Source organism: Pteronotus mesoamericanus, unplaced genomic scaffold, assembly GCF_021234165.1.
Source record: "Pteronotus mesoamericanus isolate MK-2021 breed Mesoamerican mustached bat unplaced genomic scaffold, CSHL_Meso_final contig_101, whole genome shotgun sequence".
NCBI lineage: Eukaryota > Metazoa > Chordata > Mammalia > Chiroptera > Mormoopidae > Pteronotus > Pteronotus mesoamericanus.
This window is the reverse complement of record NW_026555001.1, coordinates 6,366,954-6,381,274: the sequence shown is the minus strand read 5'-3', so window position 1 is coordinate 6,381,274 and position 14,321 is coordinate 6,366,954.

Genomic DNA, 14,321 nt, shown 5'->3' with positions numbered 1-14,321 from the left:
CGTAGAAGATGTCGAGACTCTTGAACATTTATATTCCACCCACCAAAGCAGTGTCTGAGTGCCTGACTTTTGAAGTTTCTGAAAAGCTTCCTAGGGGTTTGGAGTGAGAATGGAAAAAAGCCTCAGAGTGACAGCAGGTTGAAGGGTTCATGCACCAGAAAAATTTGCCCAGAAGGGGGAAAAGTTCAGTTGGGATTCAAACGTGTTCTGGCAAGAACAAAGCCTTGCTGCCTTCCAGCCAAAGTAAGCTCGAGCAGGAGTGACGTGCCCAAGGTTCCCAGCTCTCTATTTACTGCCAGGGAAGGGTGAGCCAATGTTGCCAAATTTGAGCGTTTAGCCCCCAGTCCTTGGGCTTCTCTCTTTAAAAAAGAAAAAATTATTTTAAAAAAAATTTTCCTTGGGCTTCTCTTAAGGTTATTTTCTTAATTGGCTTGGGAATGAAGCGATTAAAATGGCTGCACCAGGCCTGGGTAGGGTACAATAATTTGTTGAGACAATTTGTTTTTTCTCCTCCCATTCTCTCTGTCCCACCTCTAGTCGAATGCCTGTAGTCAGAGACTGGAGAGAGGAAACGGTGCCACCCGAGTGAATAGCTGGGCCCTGTGATCCCTGAAGGCATCAGCGAGGCAGGGCAGTTGGATGTTAGGAGAATTTTTGACAAGTGGGAAAGGGAAACTGAGACAAATGGGGCCAAAGAAGTCAAACAATTTACAGCCAGCTAGTAAATTACAGCATCGTATCTTCCCTAAACCAAGGACACGTGGAGAGCAAATGGTTTGCACCTCTCCTCTCTAACCCGGGAGTAAATAGCTTAAATCACCTTGGTCAAGATAGATGACAGAGATCCATTTAGTGCCATTAGTGCCAGCCAAACCCAAGGACTGATAAAGTCAAGAGAATAAATAACAACAGCAACAATAAAAACAATTATAACAAAATAACTCCAAGACAGAGGCAAAGACCGGAGGATGAGCCTGGTCCCTGTATGCACTCCTTTTGGTACATCCATGTATTAAAAACCACACCTGGAGAACCGGTGAATATTCTGCCTGAGACCTCCCCTAGGGTTCCTGCCCTCAGGACAGTGCAGGCTCTCTCTCGAGCACGCCCACACCTTTGCCTTCTCTGGCACTTTCTCCTAAACTCTAAGGGTCCCCCCGAAGACTTGCCGCCAGGGGAGCAGCGCACAGCGCATGGCAGCTTGTGCGGGGGCTTGCACCCTCAACATGTCTCCAAGGCTGTCTTTTCTCTGACATTTTTAGAGAAAGCAGCACCACCTAGGATCTATCCTGTTGCTTCTTTTATCCTAAGCCCCTCTTTTGTTTCACTGTCCCCAGTTTTAATCAATGTACCCTCAAAATCACCTGGACGCATGTTGGAAAATCTTTCCTGCACAAAGTCAAGAACCCATACACTATAGACTGGCCCAAGGCCAGACCCACATCAGGCCCGGTCCCATTCCGGTGGCATCAGGATCTGAGAGGATGGCTGTGTGGGGCATCCAGGGACACTGGGGCCCCGGGTGCAATGGCTCTCATGCCCCAACCTTGAGTAGCAGAACGAGTGGGCTGGGAGGGACCAGGCCTTGGAATAAGGAGTTTCTCAGTGAGAGGCAGTCTGACCCTTGGGAGGCCCAGGGACATTGGCACAGCTGGGTCTGTGTGTTCCGAGTAACAACTGAGGGCAAGTGCCCCCAGTCCCGCAAGACAGAGCTTTGAATAGAAAGTGAATTTACAAAACAGCTGGGATTGTAAACTAAATATCATGTCCATCTGCCCGATATAGACAGCATTTACAAAAACAGAGCTTTACGATAGGCTCCACAGACGCATCATTTTAACAATGTGTTTCATGGTTTGTTTGCAGTGGTAAAACTACTGCCTCCCACTCTGCGGGAACCCTGGCCCCTCCTTCTTTGGAGCACCATGGACTTTTGATAGTCAAGAGTCCTAGATGTGGGAAGCTTACATAGAATGCCATTTCTCCACAAAGTTATTATATCTTTCAACAAATATTTACTGAATGCCTACTATATGGCAGGTACTACTCTAGGCACTTGGGAAACAACAGCAAAGAAGCAAAACAGACAAGAGTCCTTGCCCTTGTGAAGCTTATTCTAATAAAGTGCACTAAAGTACAAGTAAAAAATTAGACACTCTTTCAAGCCCTTAATGTTTTCATAAATCCAGGGTTAAAGTAATCTGATATAGTTACTAAAATAAGTTTCATTTAAATCACATTGGCTCTACATTTTACTTCATATCATTTTGATTTGAATTTGCCCTCAGCAGCATAAAAAGTACATCAACTTTTTGTTGTTGTTGCGTCCCATTTGACTTCCCGTTTGAAACCTAAATCCGAAAATGACAAAGGTAGACTGCACAGGTAAGCCTCGGCTGCCTGAGCCAAACCTGAAGAGGAACCTGGGATCCTGAAGACTCAGGAGGTCACAAGGTCACAGATGAACAACCCAGGGAAGCCAGTACCTGTGGGATGCTAATGACGCCCCGTCACTGGATCCAGGGCCTTGCCCAGGCTGCCTACGCTGCTGGGGTCGCCCACTATTCCTCTGCCTGGCTCACGCTGACTTTCCCTTGTGACTCAGCTACAACACAGCACTCCTGGAAGCCTGCCTTGAACATGTCACACTGCTGTAACCCCTTTCCTGGCCAGTTATGCTGCATCTTAATTACCTGTGCACCTGTAACTGGATCAAAGACCCTTGTAAGGTGGAAACTGTGTTTTTCATATATTGTCCCCAGTGTTTAGCTCTGGAAAACAGTAGTGCTCATAAATCTTTGTGGAACAAATGCATGAATTCAGAGTCACAAAGATAAACTCTCATCTTCCCTGGGCAGAGCTCATTCCATTAGCACCAATTTTAGGGAGCTCATAAAAAAAATATACAGTAGTAAAATAGGCTAAATGGAATGAGAATATAGCTTGATAAGCAAGTAAGCCTCATTGGAATAATTAAAGGGGCTATTAACCCAAACTAACCCAGATATAACTTGAAATATGTTATGAACTGAGCATGATGGAATATTTATTTGATGGCTTGAACAGCATTAAGTTACCCCAATGAGGTTTTACACCTCAATTGAAAGCTCCCCCATTTATGTTGGGGTATGTTTTAAATCTAATTGAAATTCTGAAAGGACTGCTTCAAAAATGACTTCCCTTAAATGCAAATAGCTCTACTGACCACGAACTTATTAAAATTGAATTATTTGAATTTCTCCAGGGCCTGTCCTTTGACCAGAAAGAGAGGAAGTTCTTGCTGCAGGGCAATCATCGATGCTTGAAGATGCTCAGGAAACCCCACTGCATACTGGGAACATGGGTAGCCAATATATTTCTTCTCCATAGGCAACTTATATTTTTGCCAGTCTTCAAAGCAAGATTTCTAATTTCTCTTAAAGCCTATTAGATTATGTCTTATTGAAGCTTCCATAGGGGAAAACAAATTGGTTGGCTATAAAATAAAATAATTTTCTGTCTTTATTGCCCATTTTATCCCCATCAGCATGCACTTATTGTAAAATACTTCCTGCTGTGTGTCAGGCCCTGGCCTACTCATGGGTCTCCCTCGGGCCCTCTCCTGGGGTCTCTCTGCCAACAGGAACTGGGAGGAGACGGAGGGGCTGGGATGGAGAGCGGGGGCAGTGGGGCAGGCGAGACTGAGAAGATAGTGAGCCTTGCTGGCGGCTGTGAGAAAGCGAGGTTTGACTCTGGCAATGGAAAGCAGTGAAAGAGTTTAAAGAACAATCATGTGATCTGACTCCCACTTTAAGAATGTCAGCGTTGGACTGGAGAGAGAATGGATTGGAAGAAGCCAAGAGTGGAGGACAGGAAGCCGGTAGGAAGGAGGGTATTACAGAAATCCAGGCAACACTGTTGTGGCCTGGACCACGAAGGTGGAGAGGAAGCTGGAGAGAAGTGGGCGGATCTGTTTTTGAGATGGAATTGACAAGACCTGCTGGTAAGTTAGATGGAGGGGTGGGGGGAAGGGAAGGGTTGTTATTATTAAGGATGGCAACTAAGCAATTTTTAGAGTTAGGTTATTTACTAAGGCAATTGTGCTTCTTGTAGAAAAGAGGGGATGAGAACTTGATAAAAAAAAAAAAAAAGGAAAAAAACCCCTAAGTTTCATGGTAAATCTAGTGTCTCATAGGATGGCATTTATCCTTTAGTAAATGAAGCCCAAGATTAAAAAGCTGTAGTTGAGAATATGGCCCAAGGACCCCAATGCTCCTCTCCAATTTTTCCAACTGCCAACTTCACTTTCTTTGGTTTCTAGTTGTTCTCCAGAAGTGGCCTCTACCAGGGTTGGCAAATAGGGTTCAGTTTGAATGTGAACTTGGTCAGTCACTGGAGAACTGGGAAGATTTCAGTCCAGGCACGGGGGAAAGAACATAGTGATTGTGAGTGAATGGGAAAGGCAGATGTCACACCCTGGCCACCCCAAGCTCAAGTCCCAGTAGTCTTACTGGCCGGCTTTCAGGAAGCCCCAACCATGCCTTAGGGCTGGCATTGCCAACACTCACGAAATGCACAGACCACTCCCCTTATGATCTGCTGACCTTGGATGGCCAAGGCTCTGACCTTGCTGCGATGGGATGTGAGGATGCAGGAACTATGCCCTCAGGCTCTTTAGGAAATGTTCTAAATCTGTGCAGAAGCTTACAGGTAAGTTCCCTCACTATCTGCACAGATGTAGGGTGACATCCTCTGGAAATTCTGGAAAGTCCACGGAAGCCTGGCTATGCCAAGGGTCATGGGGGCTTTGCCAGATCCCGAACAGAAGGGGCTGGGACTCATTGTGCTCCCAGAACACAACAGGGCCCTCACAGTCACACACAGATGTTAAGCTCAGGAACTTTAGTTCCTGAATCATAAAACACCTTTATTTTTATCCCCAAGGCTTTGCGGGTCTGCCAGGTTGACTGTGATGAGCACATAAATACTTGCTTTAGAAACTTGGCCTGAACTCTACTTCACTCATCTAGTGGCTTCCTTCCTCCCAGGTAATTCACATCACGGCTTACCACACCTGTTGAAGCTGTTAAACATAAGAATGCAAAAGATATCCAGAGACCGGCAGTAATTGTTAAGCTTTTCATCACTCTCTAAGCCTCAGTTCTCCATTTGCTAGTTCTAGACTCTTTTGGGTGCTCAAAACAAATAAACAAACAAACAAGCACCACCTCTCTCTTTTAAAGCACTTGATTCTAAGAGGATGGTGCTAGAGCCTCTTTCCTGTCAATTCCTAGGTCTCCTTCATTCTTGTAAAGGTTACTTATAAATGAGTGGAAAAGAAAGCTCTGATTCTCGAGTCCTCTCCATTGATGGAAAACCAAAGGGACCGACTCGGCCCTTCCTCTGTGACTATTCCCAGCGAAGCTCTTCACAAATACACCTCCTTTAGAGATGGAGAACTAAGGCTCACAGAGCTTAAGGAAGCCTCCCTAAGGAGCTTAGTAGCAGAGCCAAGGTTTGCATTCTGGTCTGTTCACTCTAAAGTTGATACTCTTCCCACTCTTTCTACTTTCTCAGGGTAAAGATACGTATCACTTACCCAAGACCCAGTAAAAATACCAATGGTGCATTTTAAAACAATATCTGAGCTTATTTCTTAGAATTTTATACATCTGGATAGGCTCACATTCCTTTGTTTTTCATGGTTCCCCTTGGAAGTTACTGCTCTGCAGTTTTTAATCAGGCTGCTGTATTTCTAAACCAGAGAACACACTGCCCTTTGTAATTCTGTAAAGAATGCCAGACATATTTTTATCAGCACAGAGCCTCTCCTTACGAGACTGGCCTTCAGGAGACCCTGAACTCTGCAGTAGCCTAAAGGTATGACAGCAATTTTAATTAACTTCTTGGCACTCCCCACCAGAGCATTTTAACAAATTCCCATGTCACCAGGGTGGCTCAAAGATTAATATTTAAGTGGGTAGGTCCTCCTTACTTTGTCCTGTAAGAGCATTCCCGGTGGCTTTTTAAAAAATTATTAAATGAAAGCAATTATTCAAAAAAGGAGGCGAGAAAACTTTGTGGTTAGAGAGAGGATGAGAACTCAGAGACTCAGGAATTTTATTCCTCGTTTTGTGACTGTCTGGTTGTGTGGCTCTGAAAGTCAGTCACCTCTCACTAACCTCTGGAGCTGTCCCTGCACTGGTGTGCTTTCCAGGGGCACCGGCAACCACTCTCCATTTACGGAGCCCACAGAATACTCTGAATACTTCTATAAACTCTGTTTTCTTTCTCCCAGTTGAACATAAACCCATTTATAAAACATAGCATGTAAATTACACAAACAACATAATAAAGCCATCTGAGGTTGAGTCAATGCAAGGGCATCTTCCCAGTTTTTTAATTATGCATCACGGAGAGTACTTCATTTTATATTTTCTCTTTGAGAGGTGGGTTGCTGTGCAGTGACTTAAGAACAAACCAAAACAAAAGCCCAAGACAGGGAGGTATGTGAGGGTTCTGGTTGTCGTCCCTGTTGACAATGGAGGGCACTGAGGCTGAGAATTAACCCAAGATCTCTCAGCCCGTCTCTAGCACGGTGTCTGTCTCCCCAGCACATGAGTTAACCAGAGTTTGAGGTCGACACGTCCGAGTAGGTCATTGTATTCCAGCAAATGTGTTGATGGAGCGTCAGCCTCTGCTTTATATGCCTGCGCTGTGACTACAGTAAATCACTATCATGCCAACATGTTTCTCACATAAAATGGACTCGGGAATTGAAACTAAACCAACTGTGAATGGTCAAGTGGGGGAGATAAAACAAGTGATTAGTGCAGTATTGATTTAAAGAATGAGCCAGTTCTTAAAGACTTTTCCAAATAAAGTAACAATTTAAAGGGTGTTCACAGGAACGGGGAACGGTGTTCAAGAGACTGAAGTGAAGGTGAGGGAAGAAAGAGGGTGAGCTGGAGCGAGGCAGCCGGGCCAGAGGGCCACGTGCGGCCACGTGGAGTGGGAGTCGTGGACTCCCCCATCACAAAGTTGTCAAAAAAACCCAAACCCAAACACACACAATTACTGTAGGAGGCCAAATAAGTGAAGAATGTAACGGGTTAAGATGAAATCTAGTACAATCTCATTACTTTTTAAAGCAATCAGCTTGTGGGTCTGTGATACGCCTACATAATCAAGAAGGGCATCACAGAAAATGTCAAGCTTTTACCTAGTAACGACTGAGCAACGGGTTCTGTGCCGCATGATTCCATACGTTCCAATGTTACCAAGGAAAAAAGGAAAAAAAGTCTTCCTTCAGGGAGTAATAGTTGAAAATGTTGTCTTTTTTCCTTTGTGACAAAGAAATATATAAATCTGGTCAAAATGAGAGAGGGAACTTGGTCTAGCATCCTGGGACTTTCTGACCCTGTTCATTTGGTTGGCAAGTGACCATGAGAAATAACCTGCGTGTGGTCATTGATCTATACTGAGCGCTGACTTCAGTGCAAGGGGTAATCAGTGCACAAACCAACAAAGCCATTCCTCAACAGCTGTCACTGTAATGCAAAGAGATAGACAATAAGCGAACATTCATGGTGGTGAAAGGTGCTGTGGAGAGAACTGGAGACACTAGGAGAGTAGGGTGCGAAGGGTGAGGGGTGGCTCATCTCTATAGGCCGGGGAGGGCCTGGCTAATACGCGGACGTTTGAGCAGAGAGCCTGAGCAATGCAAGCATGTGGAAAGTCGTCCAGGGGAGAGGGCAAAGGCCTGGGACGGGACTGAGCTCCGCATGTTCCAGGGTGAGCAAGGGGGCAGAATGAAAGGGCGTGTCAGAGATGAAACTGGATGGCATCAAAAAGGTGATATAATATGACTTACAGAAAAACAATCATCAAAAACGTCTGGCCCAGTGAATTAATTTCCCTTGGTTCCCGTGCTAATACTCAGAGGTCAGTACTGGGCATTTGGGGCCTGTTGACAGAATACATGGTTAATATGGACACTCTTAAAAGGTGAACTCAATCTCAAACAGTGCAGACATCTCAAGGGCAGGAATCACAAAAGGGCAGCTGCAGGGATGACCACCAAATGGTGGAAATAATGTGTAAGAGACAGGGGGCCAGGTAGGAAGGGGACCCAGAGTAATTGCTCTCATTTGTCACACCCTTGGGAAAGCAGTTCTTGCTGAAGGAACTTGATGAAAACTGACAATATTAAATGACTGTGGCATTCCAATGGCAAAATTATACTTCCAGCCTCTTGATTCTCTTAAATGAGCTTGTCTGGTTTAAAGCTAAGGTCTTCGTGTACCTAGGCAAGTTTTCAGTTGTTTCTTTAAATTCCCAACAAGTCCCTTATTTTTTACTCTCAAATATTTTCCTGGGCTGTTCTTCTTCCTCTGTCAAGCTCTTTTAGAGAGTGGTTTCCTCCCCCCATTTCCAGAGATCAGAAATGATCCTCTCTGCCCAAAACTTGGGGCTGGCGCCCTCCCACCCCTGATTTCCTCTTTCTAGAAAGCTGTCCCAGTGAATCAATTCAGCGCATTTCCTGTAAGACCCGTTTATCAAGGAGCAGCCCCCAGAGCCTGATGCATGGCATCAATGAATGCTTGATAGCTGAATGAATGAAGGAGTAAATGAATGAGTGAAGGAAAGGGAGAAATGAAAAGGCTACAAACACTAAAGTAAAACAGTGCTTGTATAATATACATAAAAATACTCACCTGAGCCCTGACCTGTGTGGTTCAGTGGGTTGGGCATCGTCCCGCAAAGTGAAGAAAAGTCACTGGTTCAATTTCTGGTCAAGGCACATGACTGGGTTGTGGGTTTAGTCACAGGTCAGGGCGTGTGAGAGAGCAACTGATTGATGTTTCTCTCTAACATCGAAGCTTCCCTCTTTTTTTTCCCTCTCAATAAGTAAAGTCTTTTTTAAAAATTAAAAAAAGAAACCCAAAAACAAAACCCTGAGATTTCTCAATTACCAGGATAGCTTTCTGAAGACCTTGCACCTCACCCAATTTTCTGATTTTAGCCCAAAGGCTTTCGGCCTAATTTCTTGAACAATCTTATTTATCTAGAATCCAAGTGAGGGGTTCCCCTTTAAAATCAATGTATCTTGCATCCCTGATGAGACTTCGCTTCCTAGTGTATGTGGAAAGGAGGCGTCTCCCCTGACAGCTGTCTCTTGCATGACTCTTCTTTGACTCGCTGTCCTCAGCTCTACAGGCACTCATTCCCTTCTAACAGAGCCAGTTTAATTTAGTTTGAGAAATATTCATTGTTCCTGTGTGCCACACCCTAGGCCAAAAGAAAATGTTATTGTAAAATACTGCAACTATAAGGAATCGTCAGATTTTGGAAAATTCTCCCAAAGTTTTGTTTGGTCACATGCCTTTGATAATCAAGATATGCCGGCAGACCCTGAAACCATGATTTGATCCTGTGAGGCATCTAAGATAATTGGAGCCACTGCCCGTGATAATCTCCACTGTCACTCAAGTCGGTGAGGAAACACATTTTCCTCCCTGCCGTTTGCTGCCCCTTGCTTACACACACAAAGATGTCCACCCCCATGCATGTTTTTTCCTTCTAAAGATGTGTGTAAATAAGGCTTAGACACTGAATGAAAAAAAACCCAAACTGTATTGTTCAACACCTTTTAGAGGCCAAACATTAAAAACACTTTGGTGGGCGGTGTGGGGGGCGGGGAGGCGGGGTGGGAAGCAGCACAGAATATAAAATTGAAACCTGGGAGATAAGGCCACAGGGAAAGGGTAACACACATGGGGCACTCCACTGAGAATGAGACGGGCAGGCCTGCACGAAGGGAGTGTGCTTCAGCAACCTCGGTGTGCGGGACAGGGCGCCGCCCAGTTACAATCAACAAAATCACTTCCACGTAGTTCAGCAAAAAAAAAAAAGGGGGGAGGGTTATTTAAAAATATAGGAAGATGTTTAAGGGGGCCAGAAAATTAGCCTGGGTGGCAATCCAACCAGGAGCACCATTCAAGCCCTGTGACAGGGCTAATGCCCCAGTGACCCTTGCAGCAGCCTCTTCTGGGCACCCACACACCACAGCTTGCACCACTGATGTTGGGCCCGGAACGCTGCCCTCTGTCCCGGCTGACCCCTGAGGTCCGATGCGTCGGCTGTCACCCTTCCAGACGGTGGATTCCATTATGGTGCCTGCTTAATTAGAGGTGATCTGGGGACAGATGATATGTAACAGGTACCCCTCCCATTTTCACCTGTTGGCCCTTTATTCTGACTTTGGGAGAAAGTGCACCATCTATTGGTCGCTGGTTCATAGCACACCTAGTATCCTATAGGGAGGCATCTCGTTCTCTCAAGGAACTCTGTCTGCTGGCGCAATAATGGAGCGTTTAATGGGCTGTTCCACCATTCATAAGGCCTTCTGTTTTAGGTGATGGGATAAATGGTAAGATTAGAAATCCTATAGGCCTATCTGTGGTCTCCCATCACACTGTAAATCAACTCTGGTGGGAAGCATTGTTGCATGGAAATACATGATAGTGAATAAGGCAATTTGGTAAGTCCCTAAAAAGTGCTGCTGGCCAGAGAACCCAAATCCAGAAAGAGCAGTTTTTCCAGTGAGGACAAAATGGTTGCCCTCTCCACAAGGGAAGGGCCTCCACTATCATTCCCCTCCTGGGTGTGGTGTTATAACAAGTCTTGGAGTTAGTTACTGCTGCTCAAGGTTAACCGGCCCTGGTGAGGAGTCCTTATTGGGCTAATGCATTCTCTCTATTCCTGAAACCACGGCCACTTTGTTCATGAGGCCACTGAGCGAGGGAGGCTGGGGAAAGGGAAGGATGGGGAAGGCAGCTGTCCGCCTGCATACAGACCTCCTCCACAGCGGGAACTCATGACTGTTCCAGTGGGACACACATAGTCTTCCATACCGGGGCGTGTTCTGAGGTGTCCATCCACATTCCTCTTCCTCAGACCTCCTTTTCATGTTGCTGGCCATCCTTTCAAATTGGGAGCCGGTGCCCCTGACATGGTGAGCATGTGTCTCTCAGGCCTTCTCTCCTTGCAGGCAAAGTGTACAAAGTGGGCCACTCTGAGTTCTGCTCCTCTGGGAGACCTCATTTCCCCACTGTCTCTCGCTCCAGCGGGGCTGAAATGCCCCAGCAGTTAAATTCCAGCAGGTGCCAGCAAAACTTGCAGAGCTATCTGCCAACCAGTTTTGGCCTCTTTTCCGCCTTGGCCAACTGCTCATTGGGAATTTCCCGTGGGACAATGGTCGCGAGGGAGGGTACCACGGAGGCAGGCAGGAGGCACAGCGCAGGATAAGGTGCTGACAGCTTCAGCATTTCATGAGGACCCTTAGGCACATGGAGCTCAGTGCTATCCTAGTCCTCGTCCACCAGAAGAGGATGCACTGCAGGGCTGGGCCCACTGAACTTTCGGCTTCGTGGATCGCATCACTCCTGGTTCAAGATGGGCAGTTTAGGTCACCCAGTCACCTAGTGTCCTGTGGTCAAGCCCTCAGTAGCAAGCCCCCAGAGCAGGTAGTTCTTTTCAAAAGGAGAATGATGACTTGCATAAGAGAGCTTGGCTTGGCTCCAAAAGCTAAGAGGCTGCAGCTGTACTTCCTATGAGGACAAGGGGTAGGTAGGCTCCTCACAGCATCCACGGTCAGCCACCGCGCTCAGAGCACCGTTCAATCTCCTGGGTCACGGGGCAGGAATGCAGAGCTGCTTAGAGTGGGCCCAGGCCAGGCAGAGAGCCCTCTCTTGCTCAGGCCTCCATTAAAAGTGACTGAGTCAGAGCAACAAACTCAAAGGTGGCCTGGGTTGCCTTCAGATGCCAGAGTTCCATCAAGCATCTGTGCCTCTCTGTGGCACTAATGGCTGCAGTTTTTACAAAGCTATGGTATTGCTTTTGTTTGGCCATTTTGGTTGCAAGGGGAACCTAAGGAGGATGTGACCTTGACCCTCCAATCATAGACACCCTTACTCCGTGGGTCGGAATCGTTGTGGGGATTCTGCAGTTGCTGAGGGGAGCTGTTCCCACTTAGATCAGGAACTGGGGGAGCCGCCACGCACCTTTTCACTGAGAAAATGGAGGCAGTCAGCAGGGAACTTCCAGTCTACCTCCACCCCATGTGCCCTGTTTCCAGAATCGGCGCCCGCTTAGGGGCTGTTCTCCTACAGCGCACGTTTCTGTAATGGGCATTAACTCCAATATTGAGGCTCAGTCGGTGGATGATGTCACTATCATGTGGAAATTGGGTGGGTTCACAAGTGTTTTTTTTCCCCCAGCACATTAATATTTTATGCACCAGATAAAAGCAGCCGAATGCGAAGGACAGCAGTGGAATAATTTAAATAAGCAGTTGCAAGAGAACAAGGTACCTTACATGATGCCTGTTCACCACACCTGCCTCTTCTTGGTTCAGGGTGGCCACGGGTGCTGTCTTGGAAGTGCTTACAGTACCACTCAGCAGCTTCCACCCTTCCTTCTACCAAATTCTAGCAAGCGGCCTTTGCCCTCTTCTTGAAAAGGTGAAATTCTTTAACTGATGTATTTATTATATCTATGTTTTTTTAAAAACTATGTTAATTGGTGTTCTTGTTAGTGTGCACGTTACAAAGTTTGATGGGTTTGGAATGGTTGGCCCCAATATAATTTTTTTTCCCTATAAATGGCTATTTTCAGTGCACAAATTTGAGAATAAAAAAATTTTTTCAGGAGCACATTTATCATGTTATTGCAGGAACGTCTGTATGCTGCTTTCCTACTTGTAACCATGGAGAAATTATTCACGCTCTTATCGAAAGCTAATTCCTTCACGTGGGCACTGCCTTCATCCCCTTATCTGAGGACACTGCTCCAGCATTTATCCTCTTTTTCCTGCTTCATCAGTTTTTCACCTTTCCTGGTACAGTCTCGTCAACATAAAAAAAAACATGCTGCTACTTGTCCCACTTTAAAAAAATCACTCTCTTGATTCCACACACTCTACCAACATACTACCTCCATTCTTTGCTCCCTTTTTTTATCAAAACTAGTTGATAGAGTTGTAGATACTACCTCCAGCTCTTTTCCTATTTTCTCATATGCTGAATCCAGTCTGGTTTTGTTTCTTCTCCATTCCACCAAAACTCGCACTGTTAAGTTCATGAACGACCTTCATTGCTAAAGTCAGCAGTCAATTTCCAGTCCTTACCTGAGTTGGCCAGTTAGCAGCATTTAATAGTTCATCACTCTCTCCCATACCCTTTGTTCATTTGCCTTCCAAACAGCCATTCTTCTTTTCCTCCTGTGTCACTTGTTCCTTCTTGGTCTCCCTTGTAGATTCCTCCCCTTCCTCCGAGGTCTTGGAGCTGGAGGAACCAAGGGCTCAGCGCCGTTCCTCTTCCTTCCTCTCCTGCACATAGTCCTTTGGTGATTCCATCCAGTTTCATGGCACCTATGTGCTGAAAGTCCCCAAATTTGTATCTCCAGAGCAGATACAAATTTTCTTTTCCTTAAACTGCATCCTCATGTATTCGATCGCCTACTCAACATCTCTACTTGGTGTCATACACATGTCAAAATAGCAGGTCTAAAATTGAACTTCCAACATTTCCCACCCAACCTGCCCTTCTTGTGGCCTTTCCCCTCTCATTTGGTAGAAACTCCATTGCTCCTGGTGTTGGGCCAAAATTTGCAGTCATTGCTGTCTCTTCTCCATCTATCACACCATACACACATCAAACACATCAGCAGATCCTGCTGGTTCTATCCTGAAAATACACCCAGAATCCAGCTGGCCTCTTACACATTTGTTGCTACCACCCTGGGGTGAGCTATCCTATTCTCTCACCTGGATCACTGCAAAAACAAAACAAAACAAAACAAAAAAACTCCAACTGGTCTCTCCCCTTCTAAAATTGATTCATAATACAGCAGTCGTATTGATCCTGTAAAGTATATTAGACTGCTACCTGTTCAAAACTCTCCAGTGGCTTTGAGACCAAGTCAAAATAACAGTCTTCAAGGTTTTACACAGTCTAACCTGCCATCCCCACCTGCCACTCACTCAGTCTTTGCGCTCTCCTCTTGCTCACTCACTCTGCTCCAGCCGCCTTTGCCTCTGCTGCTGTTCCTTAAACACAGCAGTCCCTCTCCTGCCTCAGGGCCTTTGTGCCTGGCTATTCCATCTGCCTGGAACGCTCTTCCATGTTCTTTAAATATCTGCTCAAGTCTCATATTCTCATGATCTATTTAAAAATGTAAAACACTTCTGCCCATCATCCTGAATTCCCCAATCACTTTACTCTGCTTTCCTTCCCAACTCTGTCAGTTCTCACCTTCTAACTTTTGAAATAAATGACTTA